The 25,851-nt window shown below is 46.2% G+C and overlaps 1 protein-coding gene across 1 annotated transcript in view; it reads right to left on the reverse strand.

Annotated features, from left to right (window-relative positions):
• LOC131287137 (homeobox protein unc-4-like) overlaps positions 1 to 25,851 on the reverse strand; it is a 70,589-nt gene that overhangs the window by 44,179 nt on the left and 559 nt on the right. The window lies entirely within an intron of this gene.

Here is a 25,851-nt window from a genome sequence, read left to right on the forward strand (position 1 = left end):
CGACGTTCTTGTTTTACGAAAGTATGCATGATTATTGAAAATTTAAAACAAATGGTTGGGTCATTGTTAACTTTACCTAAAAACCAACTGCTTTAGTTACTTGCCAAAAGATGCAAAAGACATTTAAGTATTGGATTTGTTAAAAAATGTAACAGCTTTGTCTTATTCAATCAAAATGCTATCGTTAAGATATTTGCATTATTGAAAAGCATGTTCAACAAAGAAAACAACAAACCTGAAACTTGAAAGCAGGTCAATTAAATATCTACAACTTTAGCGAAAGCTTTGTTAATGATGTCCTTTTGCCACTGTCATTGAAGTATCCATATCCAAGACATAAGTTTCAAAATGCTTCACTTTCAAAAAACACCATTCTGTTTTCCTTCGCTCGATGAAATGCCCTGTTGGAATTGAATTTCCCCTCCCTTTCGAGGGCTTGATGTGTTTTTTTTATCAATTTTTTTCCTTCTCGTTTGCCCCCAAAATACACGCTCAACGCACACCAGCACACGCCATCGACGGCGAGTTCACCGTTTCGATAAAGTGTGATAATTTGCTTCGTTACTGTCCGGGACCGTTCACCTTCCTTTCCTTTTTCCCCCCCATTTTCCGCGACGCGCGCGAACCAGATTTTCTTCTCGTTAGCCTTTTGGCGACCGTAAAGCGCGCGCGGCACCAACACAAACGTGCAAATCGTCCGGTCACGACCACTACCAGCCGCATTTCTGGGGGTTTAGGGGTTGGTGGCCAGTTTTAGGGGTTTATGATTGGGGTCTTTGGGGTTAATATTCCGCTCTCTCGGCGAGTTTTTCCTTCACTCGCGCGCGTATTCTCTCTGCGTATTCGCGGTCGTAACTCATTGCATGCGCACTAACACCATCAGAACCCGCCGGCTCACCACGCATGCCTTCTAATGCCTTTTTCTTCGTTCGCTCTCAGTTTCTCTTTCCTCTTTTTTTTCTTCTTCTACGCCGCAGACTGTCTTCGATGGCGAACGGGATAATCATTTTTCCCTATCGCAGAAACGCACATTGAATGTCCAGTTCGGCTGTTTGACCAAAGTGTGCGTGAACGGTGCGAAAAGGAAGAAGCATGAAGGAAAGAGTGAGAGAGCGCAAGAACGCGCGTGAAAGAGAGCCGCTAAGCGAGCGCGAAGGAGGGGTTGACCGTCTTATGCTGCTCGCTCTTCTTATGCTTCGCGGAGATGCTCTTTTCTGGTTGTGTGTTCGCTTGTGTTTTCGCGGCCCCCTCTTTTCCATCCCCCCTCCACAAACACTCCCGCGTGTACGGTCTTCGAGGAGGGGCGTGTCGCATTATCACGCCTTTAAAAACAATTTCAACACAACCAACAAACGGCGTCCTTCGGGGACTTGGAGGCTCTCGCCGTGTACTCGTTGTTGCTCTTTTCTTTCGCATTTTGGTTTTATTTTTTGCCGTTGTTAATGCTCCTTGTTCGGTCGTATGCGCCGTGAGTGTTGTAATTGGCCGTCGACCCGCCGCGCAAATATGTTGCTAATAAATAGTTTGCTCCTCGGGGCGGTTGGTCTTGGTTGTTTTTTTCTTTCAGCCCCGTTTCGGTTTTCGCCTGCCATTGTTGTTACCTCCGTTATTATTGCTGCTGTTATTAATCACTTTAGCTCTCGGGTGCTGCGCAGCTTCGATGCGTGTGTGTGGAACCGATTCTCGCGCCCCATTCCTATCCATCATTTTGACGATATTATTTAGCGGACCCCGTGATTTATGAACGAGCCGAGAAGCCAGGCCGGCCCTTCGCTCCGCTTTTCCTCGTCCCGGTGGGGCATCTTCCCCCCTTTAGCATGTTGGCGAAAAAGCCGGCAAACGGTGCGATTTATGTGCACCGTGCGATCGCCAAATCGGAAGTTAATAAATGTGCGTGCAACCCCATCGTGGATACCAATGAATTGTGTGCGCTCCTGCAGTACGGCGTTCGTCTTCACAAAGCCCTCGTTGGAGGAAACCAAAAAAGGAAAACCTTCGTTCCAATTTGGCGAGAATTGTGTCTGCTTTCTCACTCACTCACTCTATTTCTCTCCCTCTCTGTCTCCCTGCCGGTCAGTGAAGGATTTATCCTTGCGTCCTGCGCCGATGCTGCGGCTGCTGAGTGATTTATTCTAAGCAATTTATGATGCCGCTGCCTTTTGTCCGGCAAAGTGCTCCGGCCCCGTTCCGGCAACCACGTTTGGGCAACCAATTTTCGACCATCCCGCCCGTGGAGCTCCCGAAATGGTGCTTTATCGCTTCCTTCGACGGATGGCGCAAATTCTAACTCATGCACATTGCGATGGAGCGGGAAAAATCACAGTCTAAAACAACCCCTCAAGCGCTTATCGACAGTCCCGGTTTTCCCGACACCAACGAGGAAAAGCGCAACTGTCGCAAACTGTCAACCGGTCGAGGTTCAAGCGAATCGTAACGTTTCAGCATGTTGGGGAAAAATGGAGGAGCCAGAGCGTAAATGCTGCAGAACTTGGCGACCGTTCGCGAGACGATAATTTATCTTCAATCAATTGACGGCGTCCGTGTCCCTACCTTTACCCATTGTTGAGTCAGGATGTTTAGCCAATTGCCATTAAATAAAATGTTCCCCGAGGATTTGTTTCGGTTGTGCAGTTTTTGTTTCAAGATTGAAAACGTTGTAGCCTTGCTGGGTAGTTCAAAAACTATAAATATAAATCCAAACTAAAGCAAGAGGAAAACATGTTGCTCAGTGGAAGCTAAACTATTTCCATTAAATAAATTCCAACACTTGAAACACCCTCGCTCTAAATCCCTTTTATACACAATTTAACACAGTTTATAGTGTCGTAACTTTCGCTCCGTGAGTGCAACGTCATTTCGGGCTTTGCAATGGAAAAACTTATTTGCCACACTTGGCCATATTTGTGCCATTCGAGGCTTTTCGGGGACTACCGTGGGCTTCTCCCTGTTTTGGACGATTTATTTGTCCGGATGGGATGTTTTGCTTTTTTTAACGCCAATTTATATCGCTTCCCGGTGGGATCGTTGTTCGGAAAAGCCAGCCAAAAGCTGCAATACGACTGGACGTTGCTTGTTTTCGGGGAACGAACGAGAAACATTTAGCGTTCGTTGGTAATCGAGAAACACTTCTCTTCGGTGATTGTTTTCCACTCTATTCTTTTTTAAATTGCTGATAAGTTGTTAACAATTGAAATAAATTTGTTTAAAAAGGGATAGTAGATGTCTTATACGATTAGTTTGAATTGGTCCCATTGGTATTCGAACGTTCGTTAAATGAACAACATTTCCAAATATTTTCACAAGACAATCATGCCATCAAACGGGCTCATCGTTCCACTTATACACACTTTTGTTATATCTTTATTCTGACGATAAACTTTTGAAGGCCTTCTTTTGTTGTCTTACTGCGGAACCATATTTTATCGCCAGTATATTGTGCTGTTGTAATATAGTTGCTGAAGCTCGTAAAGCAGAAAACAAAACACACTCTCGTTGGTATGCACTTCTTCGGCGAGCACACGGAGCACACCAAGGAAAGCCAAAGTCCTGCCGAGGACTCGGGACGGTAACCACAAAATAGTAAACGATTCCCCAGAACCGAGAACGTTGGTCTCCAATGAAAACAGATGTGTGAATTATAACGCGTAAACGGCGCGGGACACGGAGGACATCGTCGGGCCATCGTCGTCGGTGCTCGAACTCTGCTGGGGCCCATAAATCAGGTCCGGGGATGTGCTCGAACAAAGGAAAGCGCGGGTATGAGGGTTTGGCCGAACAAGAAAAACCCGGGCGGGAAAACTCATCCCGACGGGCGCGCGGAAGGATGGACATGCTCGAGCCGGGAGCGTTCGAGGGAGGAGGAACCAACAGTGAATTTGACTTCAGTGAAATAAATTGGAACACATTTGAATGCCAGCCACTGTTTGGAGTTTCCACCCGTTTCTGTTTGGATTTGGTTGAGTTAATTTTTCCTCTACACTGAGAAGAACCTTTTTTCACCAAGAAAACTCTAACAATTTTCTGATAAGAACCCTAATTTATTCGTGACTGTTTAACTAATCTGCTTTTGCTGTTCACACATGTATGCTGAAGAAAACAATTTAAAAATCTTATAGCAGCGAATGGCTGTAAATTATTGATTTCTTTTCGTGCCTTTTAAGTTTACCCTCGGGCTACGTAGAGGTGCCGTTGTGTGCGTGTGCACATTTTGTATTTTATCATTTTCCCTTCATTGGCCACCGGTCATGCAGTTCGTGTCTGTTTCGCTACCGATTCGCGCGTGATCGCGTGCTGCCGGTCACGTGGTGATTGAAAAAAGGAAATATGCGAACAAAATAATTACTGCCCTCCCCGTGCCGTGCGTGCGTACCCCTTTTTCCCCCCGGACAGTGCCACCGGGCACGGGGTCGTGTTAGAATCGTGCACCGTAAAGGAAAAACCCCGGCTGGTTTGGGCCGTTATCGGGACAGCTTTGCTAATAATTGCAGCCATTTATTAACCGCCCGGTCGGGTGGCGTTTGCGGAGTTTGGCGGGTAGGAGGAGGGGGGCGATAAAGCCCGCCGTGGGGCAAAGGATTCTTCGGGTGGTGCTTTGTGGGTCAGTCAGGCCCGTTGGGAATACTCGAAGAGTAAAGCGAGGAGGGAAGGAAAGATATACTGCCCGGTTCCGGGCGTTGCGAATCGGGCAAATGGTTAATTAAAATGTAAATGTTAAATAACAACCAACAAGCCTTTGTAAATGGGGGGGAGGGTGAGGAAAGGGCTTGAGATGTCCATCAAAAGAGGGTGGTGAAGGGGTTATGCTAATGTCGGACGAGCCAAACACGAACGGTTGCAGAATGGAATCCGCACGAAGCTACCCAATTTTCCGGCTGATTAAACACATAAATTGAAACATCTGATTTATTTGTTTCTATTTTCCTAAAAGTGGACTAATTAAAAAAAAAATATTAGCAGGTTTATATTAGCCAGTTTTGGTTGCCATCTATACCTTCATCCGTAAATGAAAGCTACATTTTCCGCACAAATAAATATATTCCCGTCCTCGGGGAGACTTTGGAACCAAAGCTGTCAAACTCATTGACTTACCGAACTCTTTACGCCAAAGTTTGTAGCACAGTGTTCATTTAACCTTCCACAATGTGCTCCCAAATGTCCACCACAGAACTTATGCCAAATCCCACCGGTCCGGATGGCAACCATTGCAAATGTCACGCCAGTTAGAAAACATTGCACCGCGCGACCTACTTCCTTCGCCCTTTCTTTCCATTGCCCCCGAAGGACAATGTTGTGCTGAAACTGTTCGGCAAGTTGCACGTATGAGTTTTCCGGCGAACGTTTGCAAAAGTTCAAGCTCCAAATTCATTCCTTCTCCCGCTCTCTCTCTCTCTCTCTCTAGGGACCGTTAGCGATCCTGCGGTCACGGCTTGTAACGACTGGGTAAGAATCCCGGTTGCAGTAGTTTTCTGTCCTCAAGCCCCTCAACCTCGCTCTGCGACGGGGTGACCATATTGTCCGGACAACATTGTCGTCTCTGGAGATGGCGCCGTGGGCCAGCATTATGGTTGGTGGCGAGTAAAAGATGCAGCAAAGAAAGCCAACCATGATAATCATTCTTCACTGTCGACCTGCAGAAGGGGTAATTATTATCCCGATGGGGAGGACATGGCACCGCGAAGCGTGAAAGAAGAACTTTTTTTACAGAAACAAATACGCCCTTTACAAATCGGTACCGCGCCTCGGTGTCGAGCCTTTTGGGATTGGGAAAACCGGGCGGCGAAAGGCATTTTCCACTTGGCCGGAGATTTTTTTACACCGGAGTGTCTGGCCTGAAGACTGATTACAAAACCAGGTTCGCAACATTGTGGCCAGCAATTGGTTTTGATTGGACGTTAAATTGGTTTGGGATTGTTCGAGTGTGTGTTTGTTTGAGTGCGAGCTTCATCGGCAAACAAACAACCAATCAATCATTTGTTGAAAGATTTCCCTCCGAAGAATTGGTAACAAAACATTCATGGCTAAATTTGTTTCACCTTCGACCTTAGTTATCAAATTATTATTAGCTTTTACTGTAGTTGATTGGAATGTATTGATCCAAACACATTTAACGGACTGCGTTAATTCAAATATAGTAATATCGATCGTTAACCAATGTGGCTTATTTTCCAGAATAAATATTTCTTCCATTCACTCAATTAGTTTAAATGAGCCAACACTCAAATATCTATTAATAAATGCCCCCAAATGCCGAGTTCAGTTATTACTGCTCAGAAAGATTGTTTTGTTAAATCACTGGAAGGAAAAACATACAGATCCGGTTCCATTTCCCCGAGCTTTATATAACCACGACCGAATGTGTGTTATTCGAACGGGGAATCAACAATAAAATCATAACTGTGGATCCACGACTCGATCTCGGAACGATGATCATGATCATGCTCATGATGATGCTGTTGCTGCTGATGGGCCTGCAAGGTGTCGGTGAAAATTAATCAAATCGTAAAGTTAGCGGTACTAAATAAGCGAAGGATTAAAAAAAAACGGAAACCTCAAAATATTCGACCAATTCCGTTCGGTAACGGCGGCTTCCCCACCGTTGGCGGAGGGAAATGATTATCCCCACTCCAGCGGTAGACGAGGGGAAACGGGGGAGGAGAGGGGGGGGGGAAACAGCTCACGCTCAAAATAAGAAATAAAAATCCCCACGATAGCTGACCGATCGTTACGAATCGGTTCGTTTTCCAGCACCACATTTTCCCTCTCTGCTCCGCTCTGTCTCTCAAACTGACCCCGACCAGCTCCCCTCCATACCCATCCCCACCCTTCATCGCCCGACCGACAGAAGCGGCGCACGAACGCGGCACGGGAAAAGGAGAAATAAAATAATTGATTTAAACCTAATGAACAACTTAATAATAATTATCATTTCAACTCGGAATTATGGACGGGAAGAGCGTAAACACGCAGACGCAAACACACATACACACACGCGCGGAATCTTGGTGCTATCGTGACAAGGTTTTCGGAGTGTTAGGAATGGAAACGGGGAAGGGATGGAAGCCCCCCAACCGGGCATCCCGGTTCCCCGTCCAGGAATGGGAAAAAAGTCCGAAAAAAAACCCCCAAAAGCACCGACGAAGTGAAATGGGGAAATCTGAAGACGAGAGAATAGAGCAAAAAATAAACGGAATGAAGGGGAAGCGGGACCTGACGGCTACTACAGCTCCGCCGGAGGGGGTCTTGAGCGTGTGTGTGTGTGTGTGTGTGTGTGTGTGTGTGTGTGTGTCGGCAATCGAGGTAAAGATCACGACGCTGCTGCGGCTGATGCTGATGAGACCCTAATCCGTGGGGATCATGTTAACAAAACCGACGATCTGTTTTCCACTAAAGAAGACATCTCGCGAGGTACGAGGCGGGAAAGGCATCACCCGGTCGGTGTTTTTACCTTTTAATTTCATCTCTTTCACCCGGAGTCGGTATACGTTTTGTTTTTTTTTTCATTTTCATTGCTTTCTTTTTCCTCTTATGATTAACTGTCAGACGGGGCAGACATTTATAACAGCGCAACCAAATGATAGTTTTAGTGTTGATGTATTTCGTTGAACCTATCCCCATCCTTCTGATACATCTTACGCATTCCCTGCCCAAAGGGGGAGGGGAAGGGGGTCTATGTTTTGATGGTTTGCTATTGTGGCCGCGGTATTGAAGGCTGCAGCCCCGGAGAACGCAAAACGAGACACGTCAACAATGCGCCAGACAAATGAAGCGTGCTTTGCGTGGAAGCGACGGCACCGGCATGAAACGAGATGAACTTTTCGAGCCCGAACGAAACGAAAGACTTTCCGCAAGCGACGAACCCCTTCCCCATCCGGGATGGACGGGAAGCGATCGTTCGGACCGGGCGCGATCCTAACGCAGTTAATAAACATCTTCATGCTCTTTTAAGGAGAAGAAAGATGATAATCACACCCAGCACTCCCGACCGTCCGGACCCGAGCGAGAAGCCTCCCCGGGCTTGGGACCTCCTGTTGCTTGCGATGATGCGATTCAACAAAATTATGTTTCGGTATTTTAATCTTATTGATCGTTGTTGTTGTTGCCGCGCGCCGTGGCTTCCGCCCGATCGCACGACCATTGGCGGGGTTTTACAGTCGCTACGACAGCTTCGACAGCTTCGACTTGCAGAGCTGCAGCCTCCTGGCGACGAACCGCGTACGTCGACCGTACGTTCCGGCGGTGTGTCGTAAAAAATGAACTAAACGAGCGTGGGGAAAAGATGTGTATTTATGAGAAACTCACGAATAATTAACCTGCAATGGTGGCCTCACGGGGGGGAGGCGCGGGGTGGCGGAAAATATGGATGGGGAGAGGCAGAAAAGAAAGACCGACTTCAATAACGGGCAACAATGGTAGTTATCGTTGTATTAAATTGTTTCCACCGCACAAATCACAAGAACGGAACACTTTTACCGACGCCTTCGGTGGAACTCGCTGCGTCTTAGTGTTTCTGTTTTGTTTCCCTTTCCTTGTCGCCCGGACAAAAACACGCCGACTACGCGGGACTCGAAACGAAAAAGAGCGCGAGAAAGCGAGAGATGGGAATTATTGAACGAAACGATCGACAAGCCGATCGAGTGGCTGGGATTCCGAACCGGACGCGGGCATATTTCCTTAATCTAATTTTAAGCATCACCATTATCGCACCTTCGCGAGGCTCCGCTTGTGAAATTCTTCGTCGATCCTGTTCGATCGCTCCGCCCGCATATGGGTTCCCTTTTCCTCCCCACAGAACGGGTCTCGTCTACTTAAAAACTGAAATGATTGAGACATTAAGAAGCGAAACCTGATCGTCACTACTTTCGCTTCCCATTCTCCACTCCCGGAGGGGCGGCGAAAGTGGTGGTGGGAAAGAGACGACCGTAGGGCATGAAATTACACCGCGAAAGCGGAATGCAATGGGTTTCGCTCCTCTATGATTGCGCTCCACCAACAATGGTGTGCGTCATCAATAGACAAGGCGGAAAGAACGCCATCCTACGAACAGGGATGACTTCAACCCCCCTTCCGCTCTGGAAGAAGGCGCGGGAAACCCATCATTACGGGGCGCTGGCGTCCCGTCTGTGGCGACGGTAATGGCGACGAGTGGCGGGAAATGTGCCGCCGCCAGCAGATCAAACGCGGCAAAAGGCCGAAGAATTAACCGACAGTTTCGTCCGTTTTGTCTTAAACCTTCGCCTTCGCCATCGTATGCACTCTTGCACTCGCGCTTTTCTCTCTTTCTCCTTCGTTGGCTCTTGTTATTTTCTTTAAATTTTCTTGGCCTCCTCACTCTCCCCACCCCCTCTCCAACGGGGAGTGGCTGTGGGGAGGATCAATTTTCAACTAGCGCTCGTTACAACCACAAACAATCAATCTCCGCTTATGAATCACTTTATTAGCGTGTGCATCATCATCATCATCATCTTCATTTACTCCTCGCTCCATGGTATGTGTGTTCGGTCGTTCAATGTATCCATTTTCTTTTTAGATTTGTGATCCTATTTTAGACTTTCCTCAAACAGTGACTTTTATACCACCTTGCACCATTTTCAAATTAATTAGAAAATTTCGACTGTTTCGAAAAGTTTTTCTTCAAGGCAAAAAAATGTTTAAAGTCAAACTGGGTAAAAATGGTTGCAAAATAACCAAAGAAAAAGAACCCCGACTACCATACGGTCCCGAATCAAATACAAAATCTAACAAATCAAAACATAAAAGAAGGACCGCCGAGCGAACGCTGAACGAGTGCGGTAAAACAAAACTCCTTTCCATTCAAACACGGCCGCACGAACAATCGAAATGGCCAGCGCGAAAGAATCAAAAAGGAACTGGCAGTTGAACGAGGGAAAATAACACGAAGGCACGCAAAGGGAGCGCGAACAAGAAAAAAACAAGGGTGGGGAGGGGTGAAGCAAAACGCAAACCCGAACCCCGAGCCCGGCCACTACAACGTTCGAAATAATTCATTTGCCGACTATTCAATTACAAAACGTGTAAATAAAGACATTTTCTCACTTCCAATTTTATGCAGGTTTCGTGAAATGTTCCACCGTCCGACGCGCCAGGAACCCGTTTCTTCGCCCCAGCTGCTCCCCGTCTCTCGGACCGCAACTCGCGACTCCATCAAGCAGCAACCCACGAGCATAAAACCCCACACCGCCCTACCCCGCCTCCCCGGCCCATCACGCGCTTTGCCAAGTCGGCTCGTTCGCATTCACATTGATTATAAACGACGTCCATCCGTCCAACGTTCCCGGTTTGGCACCCTTGAGGCTCGCCGGCTCGAAGGAACCGAAACCCCACTCGGCCCCCAAAAAGGCTCCCCCTCCCTCCTCCTCCTCCTCCTCTTCGCTCGCTGGCCGAAACCGAACGCAACAGACGCAGAAGCGGCACTATTTGGTGCGCCGCAAAAGCGCGCCGAGAGCCGCATGATGGCATAATAATAATCGTAATGGCGTGACGGACCTGGACCGGAAAGGAAGCTGGGGAGGGGTAGGGACGGTGGGCGTATAGGCTTTTGGGGTTGCCGTTTGTTGTCGTGGTTGCTGATGCTGATGCGGGTTCGGGCGATTAATGGCGGCACGGAGCGTGGCGTTGCCGGAGCTGAGCGAAAGGAAGCTTGTAAAAATGCCAACAAACACAACGACTAAATTTTATGCCCTTTTTCGGTCCCCACCCCCAACCCGATCCTCGCGTCCCGTCCTCCCCGTTTCGTCCGGGGGAGTTTCCTTTTTTGCGTTTGCTTTGTGCGTTTCGTAAACTTTCCAACTCCTCGCCGCGGGAAAACCGGGGGGAGGATTATTTCGTCGCCTTTCCCTGGTCGTCGTCGTCCTTCCGTCCTGTTTTGCGAAACAAGTGCCGGGTGTCCCCTGGTTTTTTTTTTGCACCCTCAAAAATGAGCGAGCACGCCGCCGGGAATGAAGTCGTTTCGGGGCGACTTTGGCTCGGTTTTGCCGAATTAATGAAGCTCCCCAGCGTTGATGAGCTCCAGGATAAACACACGGCGAAGCAGCACGACGAAAGGAAACCCAGACATTGACAGTAGGTCCTGCAAATAGCCTGCACTTTAGAGTATTTTCAAAATATTTGAACTAGTTAAATTTAAATCCATATGCATAGATTAATTCTTATTTCACTCTTTTCAATCACCCCTCAATTTAGGAAAGGTCAGCTTAACGATGTTAAACTGAAAGCGCTTGACTAGAATGGGATAATCACTGTGATGTCAACCCCAACCGGCACCCCTTCCCCCCTTGGTTTCATACCTTTCGTCCTTTACGCTGCCGTTTTGTCGCACCTACCGACAAATTGATCGCCTTTGGTTGCGTTGCACGCGGATTGTGCGCGTACATTTGCACCGAAAGGTAAGCGGGGCGCTTTGCAACGCACAACACAAAAGGCAACATTAAAAATACTCCCCTTCTTCCCGGCCAAACCAAGCCTCTCGAGCGGACGAATGGCCGTTTCGCGGCACGAAAGCTTATAATTGATGCCCAAACAGGAAAACCTTTAACCAACCACCAAGCCGAGCCGTTCGTTTGGCCCCAAAAGGGGATGCAGGGGATGAAACATACCAACACCCGACACTCGACACTGCCCCTCCCCCCCCCCCCCCCCCCCCCCCCCCCTGGGGCAATAAATTGTGAGGAGATAATAAGAGTGAACGTTAAAAGGATAGTAAAACCGAAAATTGAAAACAGCAGAAATAATTTCAAGATAATTTACCGCCCTGGAACCGGAGCCCGGGGCCGGAGGGCAGGCGAACTGCGCCGGGCTTGGTTTGCGCCTTCGTCGGTGACGGATTATTGGAAGGCAGCACATAACGAGTGTGAGTTGCTCCGAAAGCTGGTTAAATATGGTTTGGATAATGGCGGCAAGGGACGGGCCTGTGCTTGGGGAGTTTCACCGACCTTTGACGAGCGTAAGACAAACCTAACTTGACGCGAGGGGCACAACACTTCCTTCCTTAGTTCGAGCGAGCGGCATTTGCTTTACGGTCAGGGGCCGTTTGTTGCTGTTATATGCAGCTAAGCATTCCTTCCAGTCTCATTAGGCCTTCCAAATTGCTCTATCAGGTGACGCACGGTTTTTTTTTCTTGTATGCGAACAGCAGAAAAGGAACATTTTGCGGAAATCTTTGCCAGCCTATGGCAAAAACAAGCTTTTTACTTTTTATTTATGCTAATTTTATTTCCATTTAAATACACAAACAATGTATAAAGTAAGTTGAAGTAAACTAAAAAGGAAACTAATTGGGTAGTTGAACGAACAACTTCAATAAATGTCGAAAACAGTGGAAAACCACAAATCCAGAGAAGGGATTCGAGGTCCTTACAGAAAGTTATCCACGCTTTAGACTAAGACAAATTGACCTCCTAGAAAAACACACACGCAAACAAATCCCTTATAATGACTTCCAACAGCAGGATCAAGCTTGAAACGGAGCAATAAAGGACCGACAACAGTTTTCCTGCAGCCGTCGGTGAAAATAAACGCTGAGCACCGAGTCCGAGTAGTGGCGCGAAAAACCACCGGTAGCCGGCAAAGCCCGAGGGAAAAGTGGGAAAATTAATGTGTCACTTCCGGTCTTCGGTGGAGCACGATTGGGAGATAAGATTCTATCGAATGTGGTTATTTGTATTTCTGCTTCAAATTTGAGTCTGGTACGTTTTTCCCATCGCGGTTAGGAAATCTGTTTGATAGTTTATATTTGTTCCAATTATAGTTTTGCCTATATTTTTCAACAGTAGACAAATTAAAATGTTCATGCCGAATAACACTCAAGAAAAGCGTGTTTGCGTCCAAAGCAGTTTTCAATTCCATTGAATTGATTTTAACCGACACCCTCCCCACCCCAGGAGAACCATTATGAATACGTTATTATGTTAATCTGCTTTCAATTTTCCTCTTAATTCTGTTTTTGCTCCCGGTTCCCTCCCCCCTCACTCCACCACCCCTCAGGCGTGAAACGGGGTTGCGTGCGGAGTGGCACCGTTTTAGTTTCCGTGCGCCTCGGCAGCCGACGACCGTACGCACATCGACATGAGCGCCGCGTTTTTTTCCATGCATTATTAATTGGGGTCGGAAAAACACAAAATGCCGGGGAAAAGGTACTCCCTACCCGACACTACTCTATAATTACCGAAACGAAAATTGAATATTTCCCAGTACCTGAGGCGCCATTTTTTGGCGAGGCAAACAAATCGAGCCCGGGTGTCTAACCCGGTGATCCTTAGTAATTACATCGGCAAAACCGTCGGTCGCGTTGGTCGGTTGAAGTTCATTTCTGACGATGACTGAATGTTTATAAATATGCCGTCGGTGTATCAGTCTCTTCGCTACAGGAAGGAAGAAATTCCAAATGTGTTGAAGAACAAGTCTGCATTGTTTTGAAATTATGATTGGTATGTTTTATATTTATTTGTACAGTCTCCACTACGAGTTTTGTATTCTCATCCAAGTTATGTTAATGTTAAAGGAAACCGACTTTTCCATTGTGAACGTAGTGCCAAAAACTCAATTTAAAAAGATCCCATAACAGATGATGCACTTTGACATTTAAATGATTGTTCGTCAAACAAGTTTTCGAAAAGTTTTTAATTCAATCTAAACTGACCAGCCTTCCTACGAGAGGCCAGCGTCTAGTCGAGAGTTTTCCCTCATCATGCGGTATTTTTGGAGCACGTGCTCTTTTTGTTGTCTTAATGTTGTTGTGCCGCCTTGCACAATAATAGGAAAACTTAAAACCGCACACAATTTGATCGGGCATTGCGTGAAACGTTTCCTTCCTTCCTCGCCGCTCAAGTGCCAACTCGCTCGGATAAAGTACCCCTCCAAAAGGCTCCCTTCAGCAGATCACGAACCCACGCACATATACACACAGACAATCCGGATCCGCTCTACCGAGGGAGGCTCCTACCCGCCATTGGCTCAGCCCACCCAAATCCAATTTGGCATCCAATTAATCTAAATTTTCATATACAATCTACTTCTTTCATCTTCCGAAAGGTCGCCTTTCGTGTCGCCTCCTTGGTCCGCTCGTTGCCTTTTCCGAGCGTCCGTTGTGGCGATGGGAAATTCTCGGAGAAAATTTATTTCCTTCCTTGTCCTGTGAGGAAGGCCCACTGGTTTGGCTATATTTTTCTGTATCCCTCGTGGACGCCATTGAGACGCAGTGCAATGTGAAGCTGAACGAATGCTGGAGATATGTCGAAGCGGAAAAGCACGCCAAGCGGTAGGCGAGATGTGCAAGTGAAGGAAAACCCCGAAGCTCCAGTTAAATGACAGTTCTGCGCAGGCAATGTGCTTCTTGGATTTATTTGCAGCAGAGGACTTTTCTTTGTCATCTTTAGATTTACTTTCTTTTGTCGAGTGTTTGTTTTTTAATTTTTTGTTGCTCCAATTGTTATTGTACAAAAAGATGGATATGAAATGTGTTACTCTTTCATCCAAAAATAAGTGCATTAAAATCATACACAAAACAACAAACAAACTTGAAATCTCTGTTGGGCTTAGCAAAAGTTTCCATTCCATATTTCAAAAGCCCAATGCAAATAAGGACTTACCAACGAACATTCTCAGCAAGCACAATCGCAGAAGACATAAGCTCTAAGGAATAATTTTCCACTTTCAAGTATCATCAAAGAAACTATCGTTCCAATTTTAGTATATGTCCAGCCGAAGCTAGGACGATCAAAGAAACTATGAAAGATGAGAAAAGTTGCACCAACTTTGCTGCTATGATTTGGGTCTAGATGAAGTAGAAAATACTTTCCTTACACTCACACTCGGGCCGCATTTAATCTCTTGGATATTTCGAAGAAAAATTCCATCATTCACATGCCTCTTTTTGATTTGATTCGAATTTTGTTTACATTCGAGAGAAACGCTCCTCTTAGATCCGGCCCTTGCTATTTGAACGCTTGAACTGTGGAAAATCGATGATCATCGGCCGGAAAATAATGACCCTTTTTGGGTCCATTTTCCCGCGGGACGGCCACATCATTACAATCGACGGGTGATAACTCACCATAGGATATCATCCGTTTCATCACCGGGTCGACAGTTTTGCTCCTTCGAACCGAACGAAAGGTCCCAGGCGGTATCGTTCCCCGAAGAACGGGAGATTACTGGAAACAAAAAAGGGGTTGAGGGAAACAACACATTCCCGCGCGACAGAACTTCTCAAAACACTTTCCGCAAGGTGATGAATAGCAAAAAGGGGAAACAGCTGCTCAGCAGGGAAAACAAAATAAAACTGGGCATACAGACAAGTGGCAAGCATGGTAACCCCTTTTTCCCTTCGGTTGGTTTTTCCTCTTTTTATTTTTTTTTCGTTTGCGCAATTGCTGGCCACTTTGCCGGCTGATTTTTCATTCATGTCCTGTTGCCGGCACGCAAGTGCCGAACTTGAGCTCATCCCGAATCCAATTGTAATTGAATGGGCATGAAAACGACGATCTGGTTGTGATTATTTATGAGATCTTTGTAGCGCGGGGGTCGGGAAAATGGGTTGACTTTTCTCTTCCTTGATCGGGGTGAACGGGGAATCTGGTTTAGTTTCAGGTGACATCAGGTTGCTTACATGGAGTCGAGGACGTTTGCAACCGATTGTAAAACGATCGAAAAACATGGGTTACTTAGTTAAGATTCCTGTTTCACCAGACCTTGTAAATATTTTCAATATTAACTGTTTTTATTTGCATCTCTTAGCAACTAAAATGTCCCTTCCATCTTGCAACCAATTGCCATTTGTCTCCATTATTTGGGAAAAATTTAACAATGCTCGGCGTATAATCACCGAGCCACAAATCGGTACAAATTGATGACTATTACCAGCAGTAATCGATTGGTTAAAGCCTCCTGCTGTTCGAGGGTGAGCATAAACCAGAGCCAAACATAAAAACCAGGAGTTTTCCACCGGGAAGGTGAAAGAAATAAAAAAAATCAACCAGCAGGTAAACTGTTGTGGTTGACATAGATTATTGGTTGGTTTCCCTTTTTTTTTGTTTCGTTCTTCTCCTACGACCATAATAGAATCTTGCCAACGACCATACGGTCCGGAACGAAGTGTTCGTGCGATCAAAAAATCAAGAAACCAATTCAACCATCTGTCCACCCTTCAGTCTTCGTCGGAAAATCGTTTGTTCGTCCTCTCCCTCGGAAACGTTGCAGAAAATCCCTCCCTTCTCCTGTGTTGTTGGGGATGCCTTTTTTCTACACAAGATGTAACTTATTTACGGCAATATTTGCACGACGGTTTTGACTCCTGTTTCCCTACATTTCATCGCCCCAAAAGGGTGGATGCAAATTTGCCTCACAAAAAAAACGGAAATCAAACAAACTGCTGAAGGTGTAAAACCTTTCGCACTATTGCCAAACACTTCCAAACGTTCCGATGCTTTCCGACCCGATGCGGTCAATAAATTCAATCCATGCGCTACGACGAATGAACTCCAAACAATCCTTCGCACCTTCACGAGCAAGTGTAGGGGGGAGGGAGGGAGGGAAGGAAGCAAAGGAGGTACAAAGCTAATCCTGATCCTGGCACAAAGACTCAACATACACCTTCACTCCCAGCGGGGTTTTGCACACGTTAACCCTCAAATCAAACCCACTTCAAACACCCTTCCGCAAACCGCCCTCCCATTTGTTCGCCCTCGCTACGCCCTCGTTGGAAAATTCGAAAGGCAAAAGTCGTTCGGACTTTAGCCACTTCGTGCCAACACCCGTAAAAAAGGGCACGCCAAATAAACCAATTCGTATTCCGGAAGCCAACGTTGTTACCTCCGTTGCCTTCGGCCTCTGCAAGCCTTTAGATCGCTCGTCTGACTGTGGTTTCTTTTGCAGCTCGAGAAAACTCAACCAACCCACACCCACAACCCCTTCGGCCAACCAACCAAAACCCCCAAAGTGCGGTTTTTGCGACAAAGCGATCTTTTTACGAATGCTTACTTACAGCTAAACCGATTCCGGAAACGCAATGGATCCGTTTTTCCGAATGTGGCCATAAAAGACCCGTTCTTCCAACATGCATATGTGTGTGTGTCTGTGCGCGTGTGCGTGTTGGCATTGGTCTTAGGATTTTCCGGTTCCTTCAGCCCCCACCACTCGCAACCCTTCAGACACGGCTTATTAGACAAATGTGTATCGAATCGGATTTGAATCAGCACAATCATCGGCCTTTGGCAAAGGGGAACGGCTTCTTTCTTATTGGCTTGCGGTCGGTGCCTTAAGTGACTAGGTGTGTGCGTGTGTATGTGTTTATACGTGTGTGTCGATTTTATTTTCCCCTGGGAAAGCCACTACCACGCTACCGTTGTGGGAAGCGGGGGATTTACCGAACGGAAAATTGGCCCCAAAAAGGAGTCACGGGCAAAATAGGCCAATAAACGTAAACTTCGAGGACCCTTTTTTTATTTTTTGTTTTTCTTGCAAGGGCATACTGAAGGAAATGCGTGCACGCATGAAACCAGTAGAGTTCTGCTGGTGTCGGAAAATTCGGCCAGTCAAAGGATTGCGTTGACGCGCCGAGCAAAAGGTGAAGTTTGGAAAAAACGGTTGATTAAGATGCGCAACGGAGAAACGTTCGGCAGTAGGAAATCGGTACCCTTTTGAGGGATGAATAAACGGCAGGATTTATTCGATTGCGAAATAGACTACGAATGTCTGCAGACTCCGCGAAATTTGTTTTCATTATCTTATGCAAATCAGGGTGTGATCAAATGACACTGAAAAGCGGCACAAAAACCGACACGTAAGCAAAAATAAAATTAAATAATAAATTCAACTATGTTTTGCTGAAAGGTTCTATTTGGGATCCTCTATAGAAACAGCGTTTGACTGAAACATATCAAAGCAAGGTATCCAAAGGAGCGGTGCTTAACATGGCAGAAAGTAATTATCCAATTTCGCTTTTCCTAAAGTCAAAGTTCAAAGCGAGAACTTGTATTTAGACATATTTTTCCCGCAACCCCATGGAACTCGCACTTGTTTTCCTATTCCACGGAAAAGCCTACCGTTTTGGGTTGAGTTTTGAAATAATTTCACGGATTGATAAGCAGCTGGTACGATTTTCGGATTGGCGTGAAAAAAGGGGTTTTTGGGCAAAATGCGAACACACCCCGGAGAGGATCTAGGGCCTTTCCCGAGAGGGCCGTTCGAGGGGCATAAAGCAAACAAACAAAGGGAGTCTGCTGTCTGTGGTTGTCTATTTTGAAAGTGTTTAATTTCAGATTTCCTGCCACCGATAACCCGTTGCTTCCCCATTCGCGTTGCGCGTTCGGTTTGTCACCGGGCGCACAGCAGCTCGCACTTTGACAGTTTCGTTTTCCATTTCTATTTCCACCCCGGCACACCAACAATCGTGCCCCGCAATCACATCGGTTCGGTGATGGAAAATCCTTATCTGATCCCGGCTGCGTCCCGTGATCCACAACAGCGTCATCATCGACCCTCTCGCCTTCGTCGGGATGGCTATAATTGGAAAAAATGCCTCCTTCCTTCTTCTCGTTGCTTAGGTTCAGCATCAACACACTAAAAAAAAAAAACGGCGATCACGCCGGAAAACATCCCTTGCAGGAAACCAGGGATGCGCACTCTCTTTCTCGTTTTCGCTGTCTCTTCTCGCACAAACAAGTCAACAAGGACTGCTCGCAAACAAGGTTGCGGCCTGTTGTTGTCGACCGGCATGAATTAAATTACATTCGTTACAACTCATTAGCACCGAATGGCGAAGGTTTACGACATGCCGCAGGAGCAGGACTGGATGTTGGAAGGAACTCACCGCGTACCGAAAAAACACGACAAGGACGAGATGTTGGAACCAAACCTCTAGAAAGGGTTGAACCGAAAGGGGGACTTGAAGTGGGCAATTAATTCCTTCCCGACCGGCCTGTAGCGCGTAACACCATTCGGCGATTGAAGTGGAGCGCTTACGGCAAAAGTGGTACAACACTCCAATCGGTTTAAATTTAAATAGTGTGCAGCAGTGTAGTTAAAAGTAGTTTATTTCCCGCGCGCTTTTAATTTCCATAAATTTGTTGCAATAAAGTGAATTCGTCAGCGAGTCGGGTTTGCTAAAATAGCCTTTACACAGGGCACAATTCATCGGTCGTCGGCGTTCCTCGGAGCGCGAAACTATAACGGCACCGTGAAATTCCGCCCGGATCTACTTTAACGGTCAATTTTAAGCACGTTCCGCGCATAAATTCTCATCAAAAAGCCATAATGGAACCATTTCGTTCTGCTGCTCCCGACGTGCAGGTCCTTCGCAGAACTGCAACAAACCGATGGTTTGGTGCATGTTTCTAGTTCATTCGCATGTGCTGGGGAAATGTATAAGATATTACACATTTTACATTTTCTTCCCATCAAGCAGCCCTTAAACCCCCCTGCTTATGATTTCTTGTCGAACCCTGCCGGCGTTATTCAACTAACCGAAAATCCATTTTCAATCCAATGTATAAGACGTTGTAGCGGAGAAGTAAATAAAACTCAAACGATAAAATGTGTTTCTCCTCCCCAAAGCTGAATTTAAAAACAAACTAAAGCTGAGGGAAAAACGAAAGAAAAAAGTAAAAGAACCCATCCTCCTACTGGCACGCAACGGAATCCGATCCAACACGGATCGCCGGCATCAAGCTGATTATGATTATTATGCGACGATGATGATAGTAACGATGCTGGTGATCACGCCTTTCGGTGCTCGTTTATGTTTTATTGAAAACCTATGGAAATGTATGTTAAGCAGTGATGCAGCGCAGTTTCAGCGTGTTTGGTTTTTTTTCGGTGTGTCTGTTTTGTTTTTGATTTTCGGTATTCCTGTGAAAATGGAAGCTAAAAAGCTTTAACCGACATAAATAAAAAAGGAATACATTATGCAAGCAAACATCGTTGGCTTCGGTAAAACTTTACGCAGGAGAGGATCAAAAATAATATCTGCGCCGGGCAATTAAATCAAACTCAGCGTTACACAGTTTGATACAAAACAGTCTAAGCATTTTCTAAAGAATTTATTTTCCATATTGAGTCTTACGAAAATCTAAAGTACATCCAACTTTGTAAGTTTTCCTCACCATACAACGGCCTAGCAAAATATTCCTCATCGCATATACTACTACCCTGAGGCAAATTTAAATTCACTGCTCCCCATAAGGACCTTGTTATATACAAAAGAATATTCCGAAGGAATCCTTAAAGCATCGCACTTTCGCCCAAAACCAAAGCGGGAACGAATTGTTTATGGGCATGGGAATTGTTTTAGGTTTCAATATTTCAACGCAATACGAACGAACACGATGACGCTAGGCATTCGTGTGTTGAAGCAGTACTTTCGCGGCAAAATAAAACGATATACAGGATATAAATTGAATTGATTTGAGAAAATGATTCAATAACCATAAACTACGGGGTGGATGATTTTGAAAATTGATATGTTGTTGGATAAAGTAAATGATAGTCAAGACTTAGCAAGGAACAGTTGTAGTTATACATCTCATCAAATGTCCATCTGGAATGCATCTCGTTGATTCATCTCCGTGCGTTCTACACCATATAATTGAATGTAAAATATTATCACGTATTTCACTAGCTAGCAATTCCTAGAAACGCTTGACATGCGGAGAAAGTGATGATTAAACTCAGCCATCCGTTGCACGCACAGGATTAAGAGAACCTAATTGTGATTGCAAAACGATTCCAAGTAAGTGCTGATAATGCACGGCTACATTCGAAGGAGGAAATTGTGCAAGTCAAACGTAAAAAGCAAGCCTTCCTGGAAAAATGTGTAACTTCCTGTGGTGGGAGCAACATTTTTGGGTCACACTTTTCTGACCCGAAATTTGTGAAGCTCCTAACCGACTAATCCGCGGTTGCGTTGGCAGCTCAGTGATTCAACGATGATTTATTCGTCTGAGAGTTGGATGCTTGTGCGGGCTTGTGCTGTCGCTTTCATTCGGTAAGGGGGTGCAAAAACAAAATACAAAGAACAAGTCAAACAAACCAGATTAACCAGGGTGGCCTACGCGAAGCGGAAATGGATTCCAGTACCCGCAGCATGCTTGGGGCTTGACTTAATTGCATTTCTTTCCTTGTTAATGTTGGTCTTGTCGCCCTTCCCAAGCGCACCGTTTTAATCGGGGTGGTCCGTTTCTAATTGCCGTGTTTAAGAGCCGAGCGACAAAAAAGATTTTTTTAATTTTGTGATTTCACATCTTCTTCATTCTTCGCAAAAAAAACAACGAAACAAAGTCAAACAAGCCCGAGATAGTGGAGGCACGCATGGGCGTAAGTTCACGGAACGCAATCGCACCGAACAATCGGAGGGGGCCATTCGAAAGGGTCAATCCAATCAACTTCCGGCGCCGTCAGCATCACAAAGTCAGAGCTTGTGGAGTGAAGGCTTGGCAAACAATCAATGAAAGGGTCGGGAACGCAAGTACGAAGCACCGAATTCACCCACTTTCGATGGCGTCTTCGGGCGTCGTGGTTCCGTCTGTGAGGGAAACCCTTCGGTGGCGCCTCCAGGCCCTTGATTAGGATGGTGAGGACGGGAGACTGACAGGCCTAATCTATCCCAGCGGGCGTGTTGGGTTAATGATTTATGTCTAATCAAACGGCGTGGCGCCACAGGTTTATCGCGCGCTAGTGTTGCGCACCGGAAAGCTGTTCATCGGCGAACCGGGCAAAAGTGGAGGACGGGTAGGAAAAACGCCTTGCGCAATGATAATGAACACTTACGGGGAATAATAAACAAATGTAATTAGAATCATTCGCCACTTAGTTTGGAAAACCCGCTCTTCAACTTTGACAACGCGAGATGTCTGCACCGGGCGTTCGGACGCCACCGGGCACTTGTTTGTTCGGGGCAAATTAAAACAGCATTTTCAGAAAAAAACAACCTTCACTTTCCTCCCCTCACCCTCCTCCATCTGGCCCGGTAACGCTGGGGCAACGAGCTTTTATTAAATACAATCATAATTATTATCAATCGATCGTCAGGATGATCGCAGACATTACATTAATCACCCGGCAGGCCGAACCGGTTCCCCGGGACTGTCGCCTCGCGAGTTTGGTGCGTTTTGAATATTAATTTGTAGGCTGGAAAATATTTACCCCGACTGAAAGGTATACGAGGTTCGCCGGGCACCAAACGACCCAACGGTGTTATTTTTCATTTTTGCAAAGATAACCGGACAACGATTCGACCAACGATTATCAGCATTTACCAGACATTGCAGGCAATTAATACACCATCCGAGTCAAATGGTTTATTGCCTCGATGAGACGCATCGAGCATCCGTTATGTTTGTTTTTTATTTTTCTTCATTTAGGGTTTCTCTGCCCAAACGGATCGACTCTAATGTTCAAATGGCGAAATGATTGGGTTATCAAAATAATTCCCGTCGAACTCCAGAACACAAACAGCAAAAAGCCGTTGCTTTCGCAAAACGGCACGCCACACGTGTGTCCGCCACGGTCACGCATACACGCACCGGTAATCAGCAAATTAGGGAAGACACAACAGGGTCCAAGATTAGCTCCCTTCCCTGTGCCGGGACGTTCCGGGTCGAAATTGGCGCATATCGGCAGTGCTGCATAATTTTCAATCAGCTCTGGCAAAGGTCAGCACTCCGCGAGAAGAGTTGCTCGCTGGGTTCCTGGAATCTTCTCTTTTCGGGCGCGCTTATCACGGTCCGGCGAAAGGCAAAAACGACACCCATTGATAGCAGGTTCGACGGTGCAAAACGGACGAGCACTGATGTTGGTGCTAGGAAGATGATTTTAATAAAATAATTAGCTAAGACATCATACTCAAATGTTTGGCCTGCTGTGCACCCGAAACTGTGCGCGGCTTTGTTTGCTTGCGGCATCGGAAACCAGAAAGACCCGTCCACCAGCCCCGGAATTTGAAGGTTCCGTTCCAAAACATCGAACATGCTCCGAACACCGTTGCCAGCGGGAGCCACAGCGCATAAACCACAATCGGAAAACCGCGCGCGACCGAGGGAACGGAATGGAAGCTCTTCGGGCGCTTCTTTATTGAGATGCTGGCCCGAAAATATGACACGATTATCGTTGTGACTGTTTCGGACCCTTCGTATTTGGCCGCCTGAAGCGGGGGAAGTGGAAGCACCTGGAGGAGGAGTCCCATTATCCGATTAGTTACGATTATTATTACACCCGTTGACGAGATTCGACCGGCAGCAAGCAAGCAGCGGCAGCAGCATCCTGCGAAGGAATGTGACTGTTTGAGGTGTTTTCGACCCTGTTCCCTGTTTTCCCTTTCCCATCCCTCCCCCATTCGGAACGTCAATTTCCATAACATGAGGCCGGGGGATAACCGTGCAACCAAAAAAAAATATTAAGTATGCAAATGATATCGATCGGATCGGTGAGGACATTATGATGATATTCGATGATTTTATTGGAGCTGGCAGTGCAACGGGGTTAATGCAACCAAACGCTATGCTTTTTAATTATGTGCCGTTTGAGTGAAACTTGACGAACCATTGGTAAACGTGTCGAGGATCATTTTCAACGATGGAATATGTGGGACAGTTTTGATGGTTTTAATAAAAAATACATTTGATTCATGGTTTGTGAATTGTGAAGAAAATCGACCTCGACTAGAGTAAAGTGCCTTCACACGTAAAACCAACTTTTCTGTGTCGTAAATATGAAAGGCATTTATTTCAAACCACCAAAAATATCCATTCTACCCTACTCCTGTTGTACTCCTGTATACTCTAAAACAGTCGTTGTTTAAGAGACCGGTTATAAATGTAACGATAGATTACAGTTTTGAAGTCTTATTAGGATATCTTAACGCTTGTTTTGACCACCAATAAAATCCAGCCCATTCATAACCCTCTCGAAGGCCCATTCCGTAGAACATTCTCCATCCACTTGACCGAAGGCGCCGATCCGAAAAGCGGCTTGATTGCAAAATAAATACGACCCTCGTCCGGTCGCGCGCTGCTCGTAATCGATATAAAATTATACCGAAAAAGCCTACGTTCCTTCCGTCCTTCCTTCCAGTAAAAAGGGCACCGATTGGAACGCGCCACCAACGCATGTATAAAACCCTCGAAAATCGCCACAAAACGTTTCGAACGGGACTCGAGGATTACAGCTTCGCACCACCGAAAAGGGAATGTCCGCCGTAAACCGATCCCGGGGAAGCTGGCAAACGAGCAAAGATATGCCGACTTCCGATTGGCTACCGGTTGGGACGGATCGAATGACGTCCAGTTTCATCCTCGATGGGTGGTAAATTTTCGCCCGACGATGTTGTCCCCCGTTTCGGGATGCGTGTTAGCCACTAGGTTTATTATTTTCGATTGCTTTTCAATGACAACCCCAAACTTATAAGATCATAAACCGATCCGGGCAGTATAAATCGAGCTTGTTTAATAAATGGTGCCAGTAAAAGGAGAGAAAATAACTTGTAAAACAATAAACTTCCATTCCAGCTTCCACTTTGTTTCTGGTAGCGGAAAAGCTGTGTTGGCTAGAGCATTGCCAGCGCAACATTTCCCAATCGTGGTAGAGTCTGCTGCGTAAATAAAAATTAAACAGAATGTAGAAAAAATTACACAAATGAAAAAGAGGAAAGGTCGAAACGAATTCTATATCAATCAAGCCATATTTCAAACGAATCTAATCGTCTGCCTTATCCTTAATCTTAGTTTCGTCCACAAATGTGATTGTTAAGTAAAAATGAATAGAAACAACCCGAAGCACACTATCATTGGCACTGGTAATCACTACGATTACTCTCATTAGCACAATCAGTTTAATAGGTTGACTAAAAAAATCAAAATCATTGGTTTCGCATCGAGCTGCCCAATATGTCACAGCCGGGAGACTTTGGGAGTCAGTGTCTCGGTGCGTTTTTCGTCAGTTTATTTGTTTTGTTCGCTCAACCTATCAACATTCGATTGGCGTTCAATTAGGGCGAGATGAGATTGAGCCAGCGACGAAACCCTTGCGCAAAGTCTCGCAGCTTCCAATTACTGTCATTATCGCGACGACAACGACACGACGACTGGACGTTGGCAAATGCTGACGGCGTGTGTGTAGGCAGTGCCCAAGGGCTCCCGGCTGCTGGCTGCTAGTGCTTAGACACTTGCCATCACTTAATCGTGCACCCGGGGAGAGGTTTTCCGATCGGTGCGCAATAATTGAATTACACTCCACTCCAATCCCCTTCCCGAACGGGGTGTGCAGATTATTAAAAAGGAGGCTCAATATTAAAATGATAATAACGGGTGCAGGAAACGGGGCCGTTTGGCGTGCGTGTGTGTGTGTGTGTTTGTCTAATCTAGGCTGGGACACCGGGGCAGGATGTCGGGCTGGCGGGTTGACTGGCGTTCGACATTTTGACTGAATAATTGCTCCGTCGCAGCAAAGACAGTGGAGCTGCTACTGCACATCTCTTGCGAAGTTGCAGCTGCCTGCACTTGCCGCATCGTTAATGGGTGTTAATAATCGTGCCCTTCTTAGTGTGTGTGGTGTGGCCGCGGACATGGGGAATGTTGGGCTCGTTAGCGGAGGAAAGTAAACAATTACATTACGCCAGCGCTTCATATTTGCTGCTGTCGGGATGATGCGGCCGTCGTTCGGCGGCGTTTCATTCAAGCATCATATTTGTTGTTATTTTTCCAAGCCCTTCAAGACAACACCCGGCTTTGACGGGGCGTCAGCGAACGGGCGGTTTTAAAAGGCGTCTAATTAGTACTCAATTTTCCACTGGCGGAGATATGTACGCGATTTGATTTAATTTACACTCGGTGGATGTTGCGCATGCAA

The sequence above is a fragment of the Anopheles ziemanni genome, chromosome 3, assembly GCF_943734765.1.
Source record: "Anopheles ziemanni chromosome 3, idAnoZiCoDA_A2_x.2, whole genome shotgun sequence".
Taxonomy (NCBI): Eukaryota; Metazoa; Arthropoda; class Insecta; order Diptera; family Culicidae; genus Anopheles; species Anopheles ziemanni.